This window comes from Schistocerca piceifrons, chromosome 10 (genome assembly GCF_021461385.2).
Source record: "Schistocerca piceifrons isolate TAMUIC-IGC-003096 chromosome 10, iqSchPice1.1, whole genome shotgun sequence".
In the NCBI taxonomy this organism is placed as follows: domain Eukaryota; kingdom Metazoa; phylum Arthropoda; class Insecta; order Orthoptera; family Acrididae; genus Schistocerca; species Schistocerca piceifrons.
In genome coordinates, this window is record NC_060147.1 from 86,332,916 (window position 1) to 86,355,608 (window position 22,693).

A 22,693-nucleotide genomic window follows, 5' to 3' on the forward strand; every position below is an offset into this window, starting at 1 on the left:
TATGTCGAAAAATAGCTAAATGTACAAGCTGTAAACTAAACCATTGTAGAAATAAACAGGTCTATGTACTTACCAAAAAAAATAGGAGACGTTACTTTTGGGATTACCCTCGTATTTATAACACAGGGATGCTGGATGTGGATGACGCTGGAGTTGTCTGACATCTCCCGTATGTGGTCGACTGGAGACAGATCTGGTGATCGAGCAGGCCAAGGCAACCTGTCGATACTCTGTAGAGCAGGGCATTTGGGAGGTGATATAATTTTAAAACCATCCTTATTTGCAGGAAGTATTACTGGTTCAAATGGTTCAAATGGCTCTGAGCACTATGGGACTTAACATCTGTGGTCATCAGTCCCCTAGAACTTAGAACTACTTAAACCTAACCAACCTAAGGACATTACACACATCCATGCCCGAGGCAGGATTCGAACCCGCGACGGTAGCAGTCCCGCGGTTCCGGACTGAAGTGCCTAGAACCGCTAGACCACCGCGGCCGGCGGAAGTATTACTGAATTTCGTGTTACTTGACTACTTACTATTTTTAATTAAATGTAATTATTAAAACAAATATAACTATCGACTAGTAAACGAAGAAACGCAGAGAGTTTTCCTGAAAATCTATGCCTATCGTGATTCGCAAAATTCCTTCTACATGCAATGGGTTAAGGTACCCACAACTACTTTGCCCCTCGCCGCTTCGAGCTGCAGACACAGAGGCAGGCCCCCATTTGAAACTTCCTGACAGCTTAAAACTGTGTGCCGGACCGAGACTCGAACTCGGGACCTTTGCCTTTCGCGGGCAAGTGCTCTACCAACTGAGCTACCCAAGCACGACTCACGCCCCTTCCTCACAGCTTTACTTCCGCCAGTACCTCGTCTCCTACCTTCCAAGCTTTACAGAAGCTCTCCTGCGTACCTTGCCGAACTCGGATGGTAGAGCACTTGCCCGCGAAAGGCAAAGGTCCCGAGTTCGAGTCTCGGTCCAGGCCACCGTTTTAAGCGGCCAGGAAATTTCACTTCAGCGCACACTCCGCTGCAGAGTGAAAATCGCATTCAGGCTCCCATTTGGCAGTTAACGTGCGTAGCGGAGACACGTTGCTAATATAGCAAGAACGAATGGTACAGGTGCAAATTTTTTGAATATCACAGAATTTACACTTGTACTACAAAAATGAAGGTTTCATCTGGATTCGAACCGTTCGTTTTACGAAGTTCGAACGCCAACGACTTAACCACCTTCAGCTCTAAAGGACGGCACCTACCCACAGATACATCAGTTACATGACAGACGCTTAAAAATTCTCTTGTGATTTTCTCGGCACTTTCAGAATAGTTCTCCATACTAGTTGCATGTTATGAGCCGAGCGGTCTAAGGCGCTGCAGTCATGGACTGCGCGGCTGGTCCCGGCGGAGGTTCGAGTCCTCTCTCTGGCATGGCTATGTGTCTTTGTCCTTAGGATAATTTAGGTTAAGTAGTGTGTAAGCTTGGCAACGGCCTTGCCGCAGTGGATACACCGGTTCCCGTCAGATCACCGAAGTTAAGCGCTGTCGGGCGTGGTCGGCACTTGGATGGGTGACCATCCGGGCCGCCATGTGCTGTTGCCATTTTTCGGGGTGCACTCAGCCTCGTGATGGCAATTGAGGAGTTACTCGACCGAATAGTAGCGGCGCCGGTCAAAGGAAACCATCGTAACGACCGGGAGAGCGGTGTGCTGACCACACGCCCCTCCTATCCGCATCCCCAACTGAGGATGACACGGCGGTCGGATGGTCCCGATGGGCCACTTGTGGCCTGACGACGGAGTGCTTGCTTAGTGTGTAAGCTTAGGGACTGATGACCTTAGCAGTTAAGTCCCATAAGATTTCACACACATTTTTTGCACGTTATGTTGTTTTAATGTCTACCACAGGTGTACAAAGTTTGAAGTAAAGCTGTGATCCTAACATCGTGGCCACCCACGCACTTACACAGCGTGAACGTTAGTAAAACTAACAAACTGCAGAGACGAATTCCCGACTGAAAATGGAGGGAAAACGTCGTAACCAACATGCGTCCGGAAACGCATCGTTGCCACAGTACACGGCGCTGAGGAATTATAATTTTGCTGGTGACGTGTCGAGTGTTCCGCGTGTGTTACAGGTAAAAGGGATAGTAGCGGTTGTCATGTGTGATACACATAATCGTACTTTCACTTGCACCATGCTGGCGGGCCGTTTGCCTGGAGCTTGTGCTAGGGTTCGCCTCAACTGAGAGGCACCCACGTGCCTTGCTCATACTGTGGCATCAAGCAGTCAGGCCTGCAAGATGAGTGGTCTGCCAAGCGAGTGGATTCATTCTTATTTATCGAGTAACATGAACTCTCGTACTCACAATTAAGTTACAAATTATCCTCCTGTATGAATAATACGCAACGGAAACGCACGTCTGACTATCAGTAATTTACAGAACTCTGACTGTTCACTACACACTGGCAATATCACATTTTCTTTTTGTCTTTTATTTAACGGCTTTTATCAACACGTGGCCATCGCACTGAATATGAGTGGCGCACACATTATAAATTCTGGATATCATGACAACATACAATTCGAAGGAAAAGGCCACCAATCTTTTTCACTTCACTATCTTATTTATTCCGATAAATTCTATAACCTAAACACACAAATTCTATAACCTACAACAATAACACATGAGAAATTCCGCCCAGTGGGCATGGCTTTACATTGGTGATTCTCTACCTTATGGTCTCGTAATTATTTAACGCTACAGTGCACTTTCTGGATAGGATGGTGGATCTTTTATTATACCTCACACTTCGACTCTCACAATCATCATCACGAAACTTTCCTCCAGACTGAGCGGTACCGAAGGAACAAGCATAACCCACTAATCTTTTGTAACTACCTTGCTACTCTCCCATGCAAACCACACATACCCAAATTACATGACATACACCACACTACGACATGGAACACAATACAATGAATAGTCACAACACTATCACTTTCAGCTTTCCCACTTCAATTAGTATTTATCCCAGTTTCACACGACACTGCCCCACTTTGTAATTCTACTTTCCTACTATGGACTCTGGAGATATATGCACGTCTTCCTGTGCAATGCAAGCCAAGTGGCGTTGCTGGATAGACGCCCGACTCACCTTGCTTCTCTCTCAGAGTTTGAATCTAGCGTCACACGGAATCATATCACGCAAAGTAATATTAAGAACATATTCATCACACACGCGAGTCCTCAACTGATACCATGGACGAGTACTTCTCTTTATCCTTTGTCTCATACACAGATTGAGACTCACACAGTACTCACCACGTGGAAGTACACGTCTCTAATTGCAAGTCCTGCACACGCCATTTCTTAAATCTTTCCATCTTATAATACACACGCCAGTAATTCAGCTTAACTTAAGCACTTGGAAGTATTTCAACTTATTTCTACACGTGGTTTCATTGTGACCGTTGGTCACTTCCGAAGATTACTACGACCCCCTTAATATTACCTGCCTGACATTTAATTCTCCCCACAAAAGTTCCTGAAATAGAGAAATTATTATTCCAAACTACTCTTAAGTATTTCACATTCGTAACAGTCATCTGTGGGATAACACGCAGAAACTTCGTGGTATGATGACAGCGAATCATAGCATCGGTGCAGCCGGAATGTGTAAGCTGGGATAACTGGCGACCGTATTTTGGGAACAGTCTTCCTTCCACGTCGCCTAACAGGCTGGAACTCTTTTGTCTTTACGGAGCACACCTAAGACAGGTCTTACCAACACTAGATCCAGCGGCAGAGTGCTGAAACATGGCCGTTCTTCAGGTCACCTCGCACCTCTGCCGAAGTGGGGATAGACCATGCTACCGTATTGGTCAGCCACATTTCAGGCGCTCAAAGCTCAGGTAAATTTCATCTCTTTGATTCCACCAAAGGTGACCAAAGGACCGTCTCAAAGATGATCATATATTGAACATTCCCTATCTGCGGTTAGCAGACGACCATACATTCATTCATTTCGCAGATCTCACCAAATTGGATGTAGGGATTTATTTTGTGGGAGTGCACATGTGATCAATTAAATAAATAAATTGTCATTCTTTCCTACACTGGTATCCAGCTCCGCTGTATTAAGTGAAATTGAGTTATTATTACAAAAAATATGTTGTTCTGACAAGAATAACGAAGAATGTTGTACCTATTTTCAATGTCGGGCGGTACTGTACTCTTTCACAACACCCTCCAAATGTGATGTAAGCACAGTCCGCCGCCTCCCGTACGATCGTCTGTCTGAATGGACCCATGGTCACACAAACGCCCAAAAAGGGCTACAAATGTTCTGTGACGCTGTTGGTGTCTGTGAGGGTAACTGTTTTGGTATAGCCGTGCTGCCTCTCCATCGTTTCCATCTGCTTGGCATACACAAACACTATCTCGGCTTGTCTTCGACATGAATACCGGACCATTAAGCTGCGTCGAACACACAGCGTGCAACGCGCAAGGAACACACAGCACGTGGACAGAACAACTACCATTCATCAGCATCATCTACCGTGGTAACGATGTATTTCCGGATACGTGTTCGTAAGACCTTTTTTCCTCCGTTTCCAGCCAGGAACCCGTCCCTGCAGTTCCTGGGTTTTATTAATGTTGATGACCCTCTTTTACGCTGTATTTATATCATCGAATCTTGTAGAACATACTCCTGATAAATGTCTAAGAAACCCCGCAGGAAGTGTCACAAACACGAAGACGAAAAACAAAAATATTAACATAAATGATGATTCATTGAAACCCTCAGCTGCCGACAGGTGTTGCTGATATACCTCGATTGGGACAGTTGAAAATGTGTGCCCCGACCGGGACTCGAACCCGGGATATCCTCCTTACATGGCAGACGCTCTATCCAGCTGAGCACCGAGGTCACAGATGAATAGCGCGACTGCAGGGACTTATCCCTTGCACGCTTCCCGTGAGACCCACATACCCAACTGTCCACACTCTACGTGCGTAATGCTCCTAATACATATTTGCTCATTGACTCATCACTCACGCCCACTAAGGTGACGATTCCCGTAAGAGTTCGGGCAACCTGTGCGCATTCGCACAGACGGAGGTCAATGGCTGGGTAGCCTTTAACTATATGTGAAAATAGTAACTGTTCTCGAACTTTCCCTTCTGAAAAGCACGTTGCAAGGCATCCCAGGTATGTTCAATAATGTTCTTGTGTGCGGAGTTTGATGCCGAGCAGAAGTGTTTAAACTCAGAAGTGTGTTCCTGGAGCCACTGTAGCAATTGTGGACGTGTGGGGTGTCGCATTGTCCCGCTGGACTTGCTCAAGTCCGTCGGAATGCACAATGGACATGAATGGATGCAGGTGATCAGACAGGATGCTTAGTGTCACCTGTCAGAGTCGTATCTAGACGTATCAGGGGTCCCATGTCACTCCAACTGCACACAACCCACACCATCACAGAGCCTCCACCAGGTTGAACAGTCCCCTGCTGACATCCATAGGTCCATGGATTCACGAGATTGTCTCCATACCCGTACATGTCCATCCACTCTATTGTATTGTACACTCCTGGAAATGGAAAAAAGAACACATTGACACTGGTGTGTCAGACCCACCATACTTGCTCCGGACACTGCGAGAGGGCTGTACAAGCAATGATCACACGCACGGCACAGCGGACACACCAGGAACCGCGGTGTTGGCCGTCGAATGGCGCTAGCTGCGCAGCATTTGTGCACCGCCGCCGTCAGTGTCAGCCAGTTTGCCGTGGCATACGGAGCTCCATCGCAGTCTTTAACACTGGTAGCATGCCGCGACAGCGTGGACGTGAACCGTATGTGCAGTTGACGGACTTTGAGCGAGGGCGTATAGTGGGCATGCGGGAGGCCGGGTGGACGTACCGCTGAATTGCTCAACACGTGGGGCGTGAGGTCTCCACAGTACATCGATGTTGTCGCCAGTGGTCGGCGGAAGGTGCACGTGCCCGTCGACCTGGGACCGGACCGCAGCGACGCACGGATGCACGCCAAGACCGTAGGATCCTACGCAGTGCCGTAGGGGACCGCACCGCCACTTCCCAGCAAATTAGGGACACTGTTGCTCCTGGGGTATCGGCGAGGACCATTCGCAACCGTCTCCATGAAGCTGGGCTACGGTCCTGCACACCGTTAGGCCGTCTTCCGCTCACGCCCCAACATCGTGCAGCCCGCCTCCAGTGGTGTCGCGACAGGCGTGAATGGAGGGACGAATGGAGACGTGTCGTCTACAGCGATGAGAGTCGCTTCTGCCTTGGTGCCAATGATGGTCGTATGCGTGTTTGGCGCCGTGCAGGTGAGCGCCACAATCAGGACTGCATACGACCGAGGCACACAGGGGCAACACCCGGCATCATGGTGTGGGGAGCGATCTCCTACACTGGCCGTACACCACTGGTGATCGTCGAGGGGACACTGAATAGTGCACGGTACATCCAAACCGTCATCGAACCCATCGTTCTACCATTCCTAGACCGGCAAGGGAACTTGCTGTTCCAACAGGACAATGCACGTCCGCATGTATCCCGTGCCACCCAACGTGCTCTAGAAGGTGTAAGTCAACTACCCTGGCCAGCAAGATCTCCGGATCTGTCCCCCATTGAGCATGTTTGGGACTGGATGAAGCATCGTCTCACGCGGTCTGCACGTCCAGCACGAACGCTGGTCCAACTGAGGCGCCAGGTGGAAATGGCATGGCAAGCCGTTCCACAGGACTACATCCAGCATCTCTACGATCGTCTCCATGGGAGAATAGCAGCCTGCATTGCTGCGAAAGGTGGATATACACTGTACTAGTGCCGACATTGTGCATGCTCTGTTGCCTGTGTCTATGTGCCTGTGGTTCTGTCAGTGTGATCATTTGATGTATCTGACCCCAGGAATGTGTCAATAAAGTTTCCCCTTCCTGGGACAATGAATTCACGGTGTTCTTATTTCAATTTCCAGGAGTGTATGTTAACCGGGGACCTAGAAACGACAGAGAGACTCCGTCCCCGCCGCAGCCGCAGTGGTCCACAACCCCACGACGACTACTGCAGTCCACTTCACCCCTCCGCCGCCCCACACCGAACCCAGGGTTATTGTGCGGTTCGGCCCCCGGTGGATCCCCCAGGGAACGTGTAACACTAGATAAGTGTAACCCCTATGTTTGCGACGTAGAACAATGGTGGTGTACGCGTACGTGGAGAACTTGTTTGCGCAGCAATCGCCGACATAGTGTAACTGAGTCCTACTTCGCCTGTATCGGTCGATCGTCCGCTCCAAGCTGGATTATGAGAGCTTCGTATACTCCTCTGCACAGCCATCCATCTTACGCCGCCTCAACTCCATACACCATCGGGGTTTACGTCTTGCGATCGGAGCGTTTTATACTAGTCCCGTCGAGAGTCTGGTGAATTGCCACTCACCTACCGGCGCGATATACTGCTTTGTCGGTATGCCTGTCTGCTACTGTCAATGCCCGACCACCCGTCTTATCGTTCCTTTTTTGACGAATCTCTCGACCGTCAATACGGGTTGTATGTCTCTGCCCTGCTTCCCCCTGGAGTTCGCTTTCGTCGCCTCCTTCAACACCTTGATTTTTCACTCCCTGCAACCTTTAGAGTTGGCGAGAGCCACACGCCACCTTGGCTCCACGCTCAGGTTCGCGTTCACCTTGACCTCAGCTCGCTCCCAAAGGAGGTTACCCCCGGTTCGGTATACCACTCCCGTTTTGTCGAACTTCGTTCGAAGTTTCTTAATATGACCTTCATTTATACAGATGGCTCTAAGACCAATGACGGGGTCGGGTGTTCTTTTATTGTCTGGGCACAAAATTTCAAATAGCGGCTCCATGGCCATTGTTCGGTCTTCACAGCTGAGCTCTTTACCCTCTGCCAGGCTGTTCTTTACATCTGCCACCACCGACATTCTGCTTATGTCATCTGCTCCGATTCCCTGAGCGCACTCCAGAGCCTCAGTGATCCGTATCCGGTTCACCCTTTAGTGCACCGGATCCAACGCTCTCTTCAGCAGCTGGTGGACGTCGGTTCTCCGGTTAGCTTTATGTGGGTTCCTGGCCATGTCAGTATCCCTGGGAACGAAGCTGCAGATGCCGCGGCCAAGGCTGCGGTCCTCCAGCCTCGGACAGCTTCTTGTTGTGTCCCTTCATCAGATTGTAGCAGGGACATTTGTCGGCGCATTTTATCGCTGTGGCATGCCGATTGGGCTGCACTTACGGACAACAAGCTTCGGGCCTTGAAACCTCTTCCCGCGGCTTGGACGTCCTCCTCACGCCCTTCTCGGCGGGAGGAGGTCGTTTTGGCCCGGTTACGAATTGGACACTGCCGGTTCAGCCATCGCCATCTGCTGACGGCTGCGCCGGCGCCGTTCTGCCCATGTGGGCGATTGCTGACGATCTGCCACATTTTAACGTCCTGTCCGGATTTTAACACACTGCGTCTTGATCTTGGCCTGCCATGTACTCTAGATGCCATTTTAGCGGATGACCCACGAGCAGCTGCTCGCGTTCTTCGTTTTATCAACTTGACAAACCTCTCTAAGGACATTTGATTATACTGTTTTTTTAATCCTATGCCTGTCAGTCTGTCTTTTATCGTGTTTTCCCTTTTAGTTGTTGTTTTAACCTTGTGCCTCGCGGTGCATTCCTAACGTAGTCTGGGCGCTAATGACCATTGAAGTTGTGCGCCCTAAAACCACAAAGAAAAAAAAAATAGTGTAACTGAGGTGGAATAAGTGGAACCAGCCCGCATTCGCCGAGGTAGATCGAAAACCGCCTAAAAACCATGAGCGGACTGGCCGGTTCACCGGACCTCGACACAAATCCGCCGGGCGGATTCGTGCCGGGGACCAGGCGCTCCTTCCCGCCAGGAAATCCACTCCATACAACTAGAAACGAGACTCGTCCGACCAGGCAATCTCTTTTCCAGTCATCAGCAGTCCAATGTCGATGTTGTGGACCCAGGCGAGGAATAAAGATTTGTGTCGTGCAGTCATCAAGGGTACACGAGTGGGCATTCGGCTCTAAAATCCATTACCGATGATGTTTCGTCGAATGGTTGGCACGCTGACACTAGTTGATGGTCCAGCATTGAAATCTGCAGCAATCTTCGGAAGGGTTGCACTTCCGCCACGTTGCATGATTCTCTTAAGTCGTCGTTGGTCCCGTTCGTGCAGTATCTTTTTCCAGCCTTGGCGAGGTCGGAGATTACATGTTTTACCGGATTCCTGATATTCACAATACACTCGTGAAATTGTCGTACCGGAAAATCCACTCTTCATCGGTACCTCAGAGATACTGTGTCCCATCGCTCGTGCGCAAACTATAACACCACGTTCAGACTCACTTAAATCTTGACAACCTGCCATTGTAGCAGCAGTAAACGATCTAACAACTGCCCCAGACACTGTCTTATATAGGCGTTGCTGACTGCAGTGCCGTATTCTGCCTATTTACGTATTGCCGTATTTGAATTCGCATACCTATCAGAGTTTCAAATGGTTCAAATGACTCTGAGCACTATGGGACTTAACTTCTGAGGTCATCAGTCCCCTAGAACTTAGAACTACTTAAACCTAACTAAGGACATCACACACATCCATGCCCGAGGCAGGATTCGAACCTGCGACTGTAGCGGTCGGGCGTTTCCATACTGAAGCGCCTAGAAACGCCGTAGAGTACACACTCCCGATGTATAACTAGTATTATATGGGTTCTGCGATACAAGGCCCAAGGAATAAAAATACTCTTCCGATTTATAGTGGACCTGACGATGACGTAAGTGTTGCGTCGAAACTAGACGCTTTTAATAAATTTCTGTGATGGCACGGCTTTGGTGGTTCGTTTTCTTTATTTACTACTGTAATATGCGTTACTCTTTTAGATGAGGCGACAATTACGCTGTCAGAAGCCCTCCCGAAGTCTACGCTAATACGCCGTTTTAAGCGTTGCGACACCAAAATGTACGTCTACATACTTTATGATCACCTACCTAATACCAGGTATGTCGACCTCTGGTAAGGCGCTTCAGTCCGGAACCGTGCTGCTGCTACAGTCGCAGGTTCGAATCCTGCCTCTGACATGGATGTGTGTGATGTCCTTAGGTTAGTTAGGCTTAAGCAGTTCTAAGTCTAGGTGACTGATGACCTCAGATGTTAAGTGCCATAGTGCTTAGAGGCATTTTAACCATTTGAAACGTCCCCTTTGAACAATTTATACAAGACTGCTTAAACTGACATACAATATTTTTAGCGCAACGCAATCTGACTTTCAAAAATCCCTGCAAAAGAATGGCCCTGAGTAACATTAAACTATACCTTTCAGAAATCACTTACCTCACAAAAATCTTCATTACTCGAACTACTGCAATACAGCGAGCGCCACTACTGCCAGCTAAATAAAAGATTCAAACTACGGAAGGCACTAACTACTGATAGGGATAGTTAGCAAATGAAAGATATTAATAGAGAACAAACAATGTATTTACCTTGATAGTCATAATACATATAGCAGTTCATGACAAATTACAAAACTCCGCCATCTCTCTCCCCACATCCACCACTGCTGGCGGCTCACCTCCAACTGCGCAACGCTACGCGCTGTTCACAGCCAGCTGCCGCTGCCCAACACTACAATGGCGAGTATTACAACAATGCAAAGCAGCCACAGACTGCACACAGCACAGCCAGTGATTTTCATACAGAGGTGGCGTTACCAATCCGCCATCTCTCTCCCCACATCCACCACTGCTGGCGGCTCACCTCCAACTGCGCAACGCTACGCGCTGTTAACAGCCCAGCTGCCCAACACTACAATAGCGAGTATTACAACAATGCAAAGCAGCCACAGACTGCACACAGCACAGCCAGTGATTTTCATACAGAGGTGGCGTTACCAATAAAAAACCTAAACAGCCTACTTACGTAGCCCCCATGCTCCCCTCAAAAAATTTTACAAATTGGTTTGGGCAGTGGCCAATACAGATTTGAAATAATTTTTCATAATTACAATAACAAAGAAATCAAATGCACACACTTATTGATACAATGTTGGTCAAAAGCTAAAATTTTGTCACAGTCCATAAAGACAGTCCTGATCATTCATCATAATAGTAATTACAGTTTTTTTTCGCAAAGTCTCATTAGTAAAAGAAATTGCACACAGAAGTAGTGGATTTCCATGCAGTCTTGAAGAAGTAGTGTTGTCCTTCCAACGGAAAGACAGCGCTGACTCTCGACATGCAGACAGGTAATGGGTCACAACAGAGCAAACCTACAACAGAGTCATTCGAAGTTTTGAAGAATATTGGTAGGTAGGTCATCACAGAGCAGACCCACTGTAGTCCTGGTAGAGACTGTGGTATTGGTGGGCCATCAAAGATGCAGACCCATTATAGTCCTTGTATAGACGGCCAGCAGCCATCTATTGCGACTGTGCAGGTGCACAATCACCATCGAAGAGTCTTGCAGAGAAGATAGCAAGTCCATAAACCACCATTCGTGCACTCACAAAAAAAAATTTTTTTTTAATGTCCTTAGAACCAGCAATGCTGTTATCCAGCCCCTTGCTGAATTTTTAACACATGTGCAAACACTATCAGTCCCTACTTCTCACATATTGTCCATATACTATGACCAACAGAAACGTGTGCAGTGAAATGTAACTCACAAGTTACTTAATTTGATGAACTGGTGTCAAGTACAATTTTATAACATGAGAATACAATTACAAAGATACAGAAAACATCATTAAAACATAATAATACAGATAACATTTGTAGATAATAGGGGCTTTACAAAAGAATAGAAATAAACATACACATCAATGTTACAGGAATTATGAGGTAAGTAGATACATAAAATATCAGAATAACGTTTGGAACATCAACTTTACACATGCGCATTAAAACAAAACAGAATAAATAATGTCTAAACACCTTTATGAAGAAAATAACATAGTATTTGAAAAATTCTACAACATAAATCTTATTAGCTAAACACATAAAGACAGGAAAAACACAAATACATAAGGGAACACAAACACATAGTGGGATAACACAAGGAAAGGACAGGGTTTCTTTTACTGCAGTATTTTGCAAACAAAACTTTCTTTACTTCTCGGAGATCTCCCTTCATTCGTCATTGTTCCCAAAAAGTCCTATCTATACCTGCTTTCTGTACTTTTCTCGTATAGCCTCTCAGTGCATTTCTTCAAATTCATCGCAACTCATTCTCTTCTGTAGTCTACCCCCTCTTAAGCTAACTTAAATCTACTGAGCTCAGATGCTAAACTAAGGGACGAGGCAATGCAGCAGCACAAAACAATGAACACAAACAGCAATGAAAAAAAAATGGAAATTTGCAAAGCAAGCTACAGAAAATCTAAATTACCAAGCAATTCAACATTACAACTAATATGAGGCAATGCGCAGCAAACAAGAAAAATAAATCAGTAGTAAAACTGGCTTAACAGAGTAATGTAAAGTGAAATTTAGTAGCACTATGCCTGGCAAACAGCAGATGCAAAAGCAAAAACTTATCCCTATACATGACAAAACTCAAGCAGAAAAAATAGTACACTAAAGAGAACAACGCAGATAAGGGAAATGTCTATTCACATCTTAATATCTATGTCATTAAAGTGATGCACCACAAGAAGTTATTCTACCAAAAAAATTACCAAGCAGTTGAAAAGAAAATTCCGTATGCAATTCCTGTGAAGGGAAATGTCTTTTTGCGCTCCCTCATTTTTTTGAAAAAATTATTATTTACTCGATCTGTAGACAGAAAATATTTATATTAGTACATCTATAAAATTTTATTTTAACCAATGCTGCAGTGCAGCTAGAAACTAGATATTAAACACAATAAGCAATTATGTACAAAGTAAAGCATAAGAACATCATTCAGTAGTCATGAGGCATTTCATAAGTTAGTAGAAAAATCTCTCAACTAGAGAGAGACAGTAGTCATAATCAGGTGTATAGACATAAAAATATGTCTCGTCATTTCATTAGGCATTTCAGTAAATATCATAAATTAAGAGTTCCACAGTGTAATCATATGTTATCAAGTTTGAGAGTGTCGTATTGGCGATGCTTTCTACAAAGGAATGTCAATAGCGTGGATAATGGCCTCCCCTTTTTTTTTTTTTTTTCACCTAATGGTTTTCTTTTGTCAGACGTCTACCTCTCAGCTGGGCGCCCAAAACGCATTACGTCCAGGTGGTTACTTAACTTTCTTACGGAAATATTTACGACAGCCGTTTCCGCTACAGTGGCAGTCTCATATAAAAAATTTCAGACGTCGAGAATTTTCGTTGCAAATGTGTAGATACAAAATCCTACGAATATAACAGTGTTCAAAACGTTTTCGTCGGCATTGTGATACATTCATGCATTTATACATATTTCATAACTCTTAAAGTACGATTCTTGGTTTCCAACAACCTTTTTCACAAATCGGCGTCCCTAACCACTACTCATTATTTCTTACCTTATTCGTTGACACTTCTTCAATATTTCATCATCACAGATACGTAGCATAATAAAATAACTCACACAGCATCAGCTTATTGATCATAAACATACCGCAACAGCGTAATACACATCGTCATCATAACATCATAAAACCTCAGCCAAATCTCAAAATCGTCGTAGCTTCCTTCAATAATTTCAAAACCTAAAAAAAATTCTCTGCTCATGTCAAAAGTGTCATCTACCTCAAACGTACTTTAAAAATCGTGATCCCATACCAAATATATCATTAAAAGCTCTTATAGTATCACAATGGTTCCGAAAAAATATGAACAATTCACGAAGTACAGACAAAAATACAATTTCGTAAGTGTGAAGTTATCCAACTGTGTAATTACGTAAACATCTGTCACTGATGTAGTAAAATAAATATTTGTCTCTCTCAGTTAAATGATCAGATAGCTATGTAATTTATGTGTTAGAGGAATATGGTACCGATGTGTAAAGTTGTATAAGCAAATACCATATTAGCTAGGGCTCCTTGTGCTTGCCAAACACATGGTACACAAAGTAGGCGTGTAACCCCTGAGGATTAATGTAATTATACCCTCAGGTGTTACAGATTTATGAAACGTCCCCTTTGAACAATTTGTACAAGACTGTGCTTAAACTGACATACAATATTTTTAGCGCAACGCAATCTGACTTTCAAAAATCCCTGCAAAAGAATGGCCCTGAGTAACATTAAACTATACCTTTCAGAAATCACTTACCTCACAAAAATCTTCATTACTCGAACTACTGCAATACAGCGAGCGCCACTACTGCCAGCTAAATAAAAGATTCAAACTACGGAAGGCACTAACTACTGATAGGGATAGTTAGCAAATGAAAGATATTAATAGAGAACAAACAATGTATTTACCTTGATAGTCATAATATATATAGCAGTTCATGACAAATTACAAAACTCCGCCATCTCTCTCCCCACATCCACCACTGCTGGCGGCTCACCTCCAACTGCGCAACGCTACGCACTGTTAACAGCCCAGCTGCCCAACACTACAATGGCGAGTATTACAACAATGCAAAGCAGCCACAGACTGCACACAGCACAGCCAGTGATTTTCATACAGAGGTGGCATTACCAATAAAAAACCTAAACAGCCTACTTACACTTTTTTTTTTTTTTTTGACAGCAGTGTCGTATTATGCCTATTTGCATATCTCCGTATTTGAATAGGCATACCTATACCAGTTTCTTTGGCGCTTCAGTGTACATTGATTGTAGCTCTACAGAAAGAGGAAAATAAACTTCTGCCTGCATACACCATGATCCCTTCCGAGTTACGTTCTCTCGCTTTCGGAATCTGTGGCCGTGCTTGTTTCCTCCAATGTGTTTTGTTGCGTTGTTTGTGAATCCAACAAACAGCGATCGTGTGACATCGTGTGACCTCTTTGCTATTTCAGCCAAACGTACTTCCGATCTTTAGTGAACAGAGTGGCAGGTGGTTCTCACGTAACGTGAGGTTGGGTTGGGTCAGGTATTTTGTGTAGTGTGTGCCAGGGTCGCGGCGCGACACACAAGCTGCCAACCCTCTCACGTCGTCGCTCTGCTTCCGCATGGGGGCGCGCGTTGCGGCTGACGTGTCCTGACGGGCGTCCACCGCGAGGTCGCGTGATCCAACCCCGGCTGAAACCCACACCCGCGGCCTACTTGCGCGCGCTCGGCCGACGGCCGACTAGTCTTCACAGCTCGCTGACAACTGGGTTAATCTCCGGCAAACTGCTATCACCACACAGTGGGACCTTGTAGCACGAGCTGAATGTGTGTGTGTAAACGAAGTTAATACGCGTGAGTCGAACACAGTGTTGGTAGTGTGCAGCTTGTCACACTCACCTGGAATGTCAAGGCGTAACGTTGGAAAGCGACGTGAAATGGAACGAGCACGTAAGGTCGGTTGTATCCAAGGGAAATGGTTGTTCGTATCATTGGGAGAATTCTAAGAAAGTGCAACTAGTCTCCACTCAAGCGCCAAAGAAACTAGTATAGGCAAGCATATTCAAATAAAACACCTATTTATACAACAAGCGTCTGGTGCAGTAGTTACATCAGTTACTGCTGCCCCTGTGGCCGAGCGGTTCTAGGCGCTTCAGTTCGGAACCGCGCTGCTCCTACGGTCGCAGGTTCGAATCCTGCCTCGGGCATGGATGTGTGTGATGTCCTTAGGTTAGTTAGATTTAAGTAGTTCTAAGTCTAGGAGACTCATGACCTCAGATGTTCACAGTGCTTAGAGCCAATAGACCGGTTACTGCTGCTACAATGGCAGGTTATCAAGATATAAGCGAGTTTGAACGTGGTGTTGTAGTCGGCCCACGAGCGATGGGACACAGCATCACCGAGGTAGCGATGAAGTTGGGATTTTCCTGTACGACAATTGCACGACTCTACCGTGAATATCAGGAATCCGGCAAAACATCAAATCTTCGACGTCGCTGGGGCTGGAAAAAGATCCTGCAAGAACGGGGCCAACGGCGACTGAAGAGAATCGTTCAATGTGACAGAAGTGCAACCCTTCCGCAAATTGCTGCAGATTTCAGTGCTGAGCAATCAACAAGTGTCAGCGTGCGAACCGTTCCACGAAGCATCATCGATATGGGCTTTCGGAACCGAAGCCCACTCGTTTATCCTTGATGAATGTGCGACACAAAGGTTTACGCCTCGCCCGTCAACACCGACGTGGACTGTTGATGACTGGTCGGACGAGTCTAGTTTCAAATTGTATCGAACGGATGGACGTGTACGGGTACGGAGACAACTTCATGAATCCATGGACCCTGCATGTCAGCAGGGGACTGTTAAAACTGGTGAAGGCTATGTAATGGTGCGTGGCGTGTGCAGTTAGAGTTATGTGGGACCCATGAAACATCTAGATACGACTCTGACATGTGGCACGTAGCCTCCTGTCTGATTAGCTGCATTCATTCAAGTCCATTGTGCATTTCGACGGTGTTCGGCAATTCCAGCAGGACAATGCGACACCCCACACATCCAGAATTGCTGCAGAGTGGCTTCAGGAACACACTCCTGCGTGTAAGCACTTCCGCTGGCCACCAAGATCCCCAGACTTGAATACTATTTAGGGATGCCTTGCAACGTGTTGTTCAGAAGAGATTTCCACCTCCTAGTACTCTCCCGGATTTATGGACAACCCTGCAGGATTCATGGTGTCAGCTCCCTCCAGCACTACTTCAGAAATTAATCGAGTCCGTGCCACGACGTGTTGCGGTACTTCTGCGTACTCGCTGGAGCCGTACACGATATTACGCAGGTTTACCAGTTTCTGTGGCTCTTTACTGTATAAGGTATACGGCGTACGGAACACTAGTGCGAGCCACTTCGGAGTACTTTAAAAACGGATTATAAGGTCTCGATCGCAAAATCATTTGTCAGTGTTCGACCATTCAGACCTCATACCGTGATGGTAGGCGGTGGCGGTGGATGGAGCGTGTTGTGGGGTCACGAACGTAAACGGCTCAAGCATACCAACATGGTATGAGGGTCTAATAATAGTCAAACTACTACCGAAACCGGTTTCCATCGAAATACATGTTTTTGCTGTCGAGTTTGTTCATAGTCCGTTTTTAAACTATTTTAAACCAGACCGCTGTTTTTCCACGAGAAATGTTCTCAAAATTTACCGTTACTGTTCGAGACTTCGGATCCCCAAGAAGTAGGATTACAGGAAGACATCGAAGCGATTCAGAAGTGTGGTGCCAGATTTAGTACCAGCTGATCGGATCAACACTCGAGTTACGAAAATGCTCCGTGAATACAAATGGAATTCCCTGGAGGGAAGATGACGTTCTCTTTGCGAAATGCTACCGAGAAAACTTAAAGAAGTGGTATTTGCGACGGACTGCAGAACGACCGTAGTTCCCACCAACAAAGATCTTGCTTAAGGAGGAAACATAAAAAGAATATTCAGAATGAAAACATGGTCCAGTTAGGCTGTATTCTTTTTGTTATCCCTGTCATTGGCCAGTTTCAACGGTGGGTCATTTTCGAGCTATACGTTTCACTTCAGATTCTAATACATCTCTGGTACTTGTCGACAGGTATACATCATATTTCTGTGCGTATGTGGCACACGAATAATACAATAGTGTACATGATAATACGTCCATTCGCCGACACAAATCTAGCTAATGGCCTTGTCCCGGCTAATGGAAGTAATGTTCGCTATTCCATTTTTTTTTTCCGACATAGCCACAGAAATACGATGTATCCCGCACCACATGTACCAGTGATGTATTAGAATGTCAAATCTACATCTACATTCATACTCCGCAAGCCACCTGACGGTGTGTGGCGGAGTGTACCTTGAGTACCTCTATCGGTTCTCCCTTCTATTCCAGTCTCGTATTGTTCGTGGAAAGAAATACTGTCGGTATGCCTCTGTGTGGGCTCTAATCTCTCTGATTTTATCCTCATAGTCTCTTCGCGAGATATACGTAAGAGGGAGCAATATACTGTGACTCCTCGGTAAAGGTATGTTCTCGAAACTTCGACAAAGGCCCGTACCGAGCTATTGAGCGTCTCTCCTGCAGAGTCTTTCACTGGAGTTTATCTATCATCTCCGTAGCGCTTTCGCGATTACTAAATGATCCTGTAACGAAGCGCGCTGCTCTCCGTTGGATCTTCTCTATCTCTTCTATCAACCCTATCTCGTACAGATCCCACACCGATGAGCAGTATTCAAGCAGTGGGCGATAAGGTGTACTGTAACCTACTTCCTTCGTTTTCGGGCTGCATTTCCTTGGGATTCTTCCAATGAGTCCATCTGGCATCTGCTTTACCCACTATTAATTTTATATGGTCATTCTATTTTAAATCACTCCTATTGCCTACTCCCAGATAATTTATGGAATTAACTGTTTCCAGTTGTTGACCTGCTATTTTGTAGCTAAATGATAAAGGATCTTTCTTTCTGTGTATTCGCAGCACATTACACTTGTCTACATTGAGATTCAATTGCCATCCCCTGCACTATGCGTCAATTCTTTGCAGATCCTCCTGCATTAGAGATGGTCGCCCATGCAAGTGCTGGCCACGCCCGACAGCGCTTAATTTAGGTGATCTGACGGGAACCGGTGTATCCACTGCGGCAAGGCCGTTGCCACTATAAACCAAAGGAGTATTTTTATTCCTTGGGCCATGTATCGCAGAACCCATATAATACTAGTTGTACATCGGGAGTGTGTACTCTACGGCGTGTTGTGACAGTGACGACAACGCGTTATAGAATATGCGCTTCCGATGTATGCAATCCATGACAGGTAGTACCATATGGGTTCTACGATACATGGGCCAAGCAATGAAAGTAACGTTTTGGTTTGTAGTGGACCTGACGATGGCGTAAGTGTTGCGCCGGAACTAGTCGTTTGATATCAATTTGTTACCGCTGAGATGGTCCGTTTACTTTGTTTATATCATCAGCTGCTGTCCCACGTCGACAAGAAGGATGGATTTCCACAAGATTACAGAAGTGCGTGGCTGCACAATGCCGTGTTTTCAGACGTCAGCTTCGCAAGGCGTGGTGTGCTGCACAGCACAGCACAACGCTACGCTGGCGCGGGATTCTCGAGTTTGTAAGTGGCACGTGTTTCGGAGTGGAACATTGCCGCGATCTGCTGCCCCGATAGCCACACACACACACACACACACACACACTGCGTCACGTGAGCGGCGCCGGCAGTCACGTGCGGCCTCTCCCCACCTCCGTACCTCTTGGCAGAACGGCCTTGTTAGTTTAATGACACTCGGCAGACTGGCTGTCGACTTCCGCACGCGTACCGCTAGCTCCACTCCCGTATAACTCGATCCCCGCACACACGATGAAGACAGGGGGATAAGATCTCCAGACATCTTTGCGACTGGACTCATACCTACTGTATTCTTAATGAAACTGGAGCCGTGTGGTTTAATCTGCATACATCGAAGGCTATACGCGCCATACCTTCAGACGCAACGTAAGCGTTACACTGTGTAAGACAAAAAAAAAAAAAAGACGCACCACGAAGGAATTATACGAATCGGATGGAAATCGATAGATGTGATGTACATGCACAGACAAACAAACGGTTACGATTTCAGAAAAGCTGCGCGATCCTTACAAGAGAAAGTGCTTCACAAATTGAATGAGGAAATAACTGGTTAGTCCAGCTCCCGGCCCTTACGCAAGCAGTTACTCTGCTTTGTTTTAACTGATTGAGTTGTTGTATGTCCTCGTCAGGGATATCGTGCCAAATTCTGTCCAATTGGCGCGTTAGATCGGCGACATCCAGAGATGATTGGAGGACGCTGCCCATAATGCTGCAAACGTCTTCAGTTGCGGAGAGATCCGGCGACCTTGCTGGCCAAGGTACGTTTGGCAACCACGAAGACAAGCAGTAGGAACCCTCGAAAAATCTTGCTGAAATGTAAGGTAAGGTTGACGTGTTCTGAAGGGCAATATCGTCGTCGTGCCGCCGTACTGTAAGGGCGCTGCGGATGACAACCGAAGGGGTCGTGCTTTGAAATAAAATGCCACTCCGAACCATTGCTGCTGTTTGCTGAGCTATATGGGGGGCGACTTTCAGGTTGGCGTCCCACCGCCGTCCAGACACGTCTTCGGCTTGGAATCTGGTTCACTGGAGTAGAATTGTCTTCAGTGTGCGAGGTGCCGGGGTGGAGAAGAGTTTGTACCTCCTTAATTCTGACGAATTTTGCATGAGAACGACACATGCACTCGAGCCCCTCCTTACCTACCACCTAATTAATTACGCACACAACGGTAGCGAAGGGAAATGATGGTGGACTCTGCTAGTTGGTAAAATGAGTAACCTACCCAAAGAAAAAAAAAAGAACTTTATCATAATAAACAATAGCAAATGGGATTTTGCATATATCTACTAAATAATATGCGGCTTAATTATTACAATGAGATTTATTATACATCAGAACACAAATAGTAGGTTAAACGATAGGGTATTCTGAACTATTATGCGAATAAGAGTTGGCTCGAGAACAAGGGCTCCTTCTCTGTGTGATGCAAAAGCTTGACGATAATCACTGGAGGTCCTAATCAATCAAACATTACTCTCTCGACTATATTGCAGTATCGTGATAAGTAGTGGGAGCTCACATGGGATCACAGCAAGGTGGACTTGTGGCAAAGCGATTGCGCGTGCTGCTGAGGACTTCAGTATAAAATTGATAGGTCCTACAATGCCGGAGCCGCAAAATACTGTACCAGTACTGAAATCTGCAGCAGGTCGTCGATAGGCAGCGTTCTGGTGATGCAGGCGCCGAGTTCTGGTGTGCAGCAACTCTGTTTCAACCCCTGGCCTCGAAGGCTGTCCGAGAATTCTAAGTTCTACCGAAAAAAGTGCGACTAAGTCGCAAGACCGTCCGACCCCGACGAAGATCAGATCCCGAATCTCCTGCGCCCGCGCAACGCAAGAGCGAAGCCAACATTGCTCAGCTCCCTACTCTCCTCAAAAAACCACGAATCAGCATTCAGTTCTGATTCCAAAATTGCCCCGCACTGTCTCAGAACATCATTCGTGCCAATAGCGACCGTTCCCTCCAATTTCGAGCAAGGCTTTATGACGTCAACTAGCCTCAGTTTAAGTTGACCAATCATGCGTCTGCTATTCAGCTGAGGGCACTGAACTTGCCGTTTGACTGACCACGAAAACAACCTGCCTAGACCACCGGCCATCCGGCGCCAGACAGTTGCACCCAGCAGGGCACAGTCCACAAGAATTCTCAGAATCATGAGGACAATGCAGTCAGTCGGTGCCAGGAGTCTTCGTTCCAGATGCGTCGGATCGGTAAACACACAAACTGTGGTGACACTCAGACGTCTCGCAGGTCCTTTCGCCCTGCATACAATAGGCGAAAGTCGACCGACATCAGTCGTTCCGCCAGACGCTTAAGTCCACTGCACGAACCCCTCAGAATTCGGGGAAGTGCAGCCCCCAGTCGGAAATGCAGTATGCGCCGCCTCCGATGCTGTAACCCAGCATGCATAGGAATCAAGTGAAAAGTATTTTGAGCTCTCAGTACAACTACTCTCATTACAATAAACTTGTTCGGACCGTTACCACCATGCAATGACAAAGAACAATAATAAAACTGATGAAAACTGAGTCCCTATGACCACTGAAGGCGTGTTGCGAGACACCCTGCGGTGCGATATCAACATGACTCTCACTCACCTCTGCCCAACCCTGGAGTCATATCCGGGGTGCCTTTACTTTCCGTAGCAGGATCCATTTTGTTGTCATCGGGGCCACTTTTACAGCACAATGCTACGTCTACGATATTCTACGCCCCATTTCGTTGCCCTTCATAGCAAGTCATCCTGGGCTTACTTTTCAGCAAGATAATGCCTGCCACATACGGCGAGTGTTTCTAGTGCTTACCAATTGCGAAACCCTACCTTGGCCAGGAAGGTCGGCAGATCTCTCACCAGTTGAGAACGTTTGGGTCATTTTGAGCAACGCCCTCCAACTATCTCAGAAATTTTGAAGCTATGCCACGCCACTGAGGCAGAATTAGGCACGATATTCCTTAGGACGACATAAAACTATGCCAAGCCGAATGACTGCTTGCATAAGGGCCATAGCTGAAGCAACTATCAGACCAATTGTGTGATTGGATTGAAGAGTTCCTAGATAACACAACGCAGCATGTCATTCTCAATGGAGAGAAGTCTTCCAAAGTAAGAGTGATTTCAGGTGTGCCGCAGGGGAGTGTCGTAGGACCATTGCTATTCGCAATATATATAAATGACCTCATGGATAACATCAGAAATTCACTGAGGCTTTTCACGGATGATGCTGTAGTATATCGAGAGGTTGTAACAATGGAAAATTGTTCTGAAATGCAGGAGGATCTGCAACGAATTGACGCATGGTGCAGGGAATGGCAACAAGCGTAATGTGCTGCGAATACATAGAAAGAAAGATCCTTTATCATTTAGCTACAATATAGCAGGTCAGCAGCTGGAAGTAGTTAATTCCATAAATTATCAGGGAGTAGGCATTAGGAGTGATTTAAAATGGAATGACCACATAAAATTAATCGTCGGTAAAGCAGATGCCA

General features: G+C 46.2%; 1 protein-coding gene and 1 pseudogene across 1 annotated transcript in view; both read left to right on the forward strand.

Annotated features, from left to right (window-relative positions):
- LOC124718925 (alkylglycerol monooxygenase-like) overlaps window positions 1-22,693 on the forward strand; it is a 192,973-nt gene that overhangs the window by 25,529 nt on the left and 144,751 nt on the right. The gene's annotated exons all lie outside the window — the stretch shown is intronic.
- Window positions 1,491-1,608, forward strand: LOC124719129 (annotated as a pseudogene).